The 629-nt window shown below is 42.3% G+C and overlaps 1 long non-coding RNA gene across 1 annotated transcript; it reads left to right on the top strand.

The window, feature by feature from the left end:
• LOC107735100 (uncharacterized) lies at window positions 1-629 on the top strand. The gene is made up of 4 exons (XR_001639290.1): window positions 1-38; window positions 156-196; window positions 392-458; window positions 567-629. It is a non-coding gene; the product is annotated as an uncharacterized LOC107735100 (long non-coding RNA).

Raw genomic sequence — 629 nt, 5'->3', positions numbered from 1 at the left:
AGATACTCCAGCTGGGGCAGGAGCGCTCAGTCTACTGGGTAACACTTGCTGCCTCTTCTGTGCTTCATGCCTGATGGGTGAATGGGGAGAAACAGGTCTTGATGACTCTTTGGAAACACGGTTATAATTTTTTTCTTTGTTTATTATTATTTTAGGAGCTACTGCCGCTGCCAGTCTGGAGGACTCTAGCAAAGAGGTAGGCACACAGATTGTGGGACAGATAAAATGTGACCCAGCAACTAGTCAAAACAAACACAGTAGGGTGTGTCTTCCTTTTGTGTCATTGTTGAGAATACAGCCTTCTTTTAGCCACTGTACTGATTGTTTTAGCCATGCTCATTGTTGAGAATAGTGGGTCAAATTAAAGGCGGTTCATGTATTTGTCTAACAGGAGGATCAGGATGGGCTGCAGGGTGTGGGCCAGAGGAAAAGAGTGAAGCTCAGTAGCACTACCAAAGGTAGAGTCCGTTAGATCTCATCATCCGTAGATCTCACGAACAATTATTCCCCAAATAATGTAGTAACAAAAACAATTGCATTTCCTTGCTGTTTTCCTCTTTTGTTAGATCCATCCATAATGGACACCCTGAAACATAAATGTTTTTTAGAAGAGTTATTGTTTTGGACTA

Source organism: Sinocyclocheilus rhinocerous, unplaced genomic scaffold, assembly GCF_001515625.1.
Source record: "Sinocyclocheilus rhinocerous isolate Xijiao unplaced genomic scaffold, SAMN03320098_v1.1 C35783283, whole genome shotgun sequence".
Lineage (NCBI taxonomy): Eukaryota > Metazoa > Chordata > Actinopteri > Cypriniformes > Cyprinidae > Sinocyclocheilus > Sinocyclocheilus rhinocerous.
Note: the sequence above shows the minus strand (reverse complement) of the source record. Positions and strands in the feature narration are given on the sequence as shown.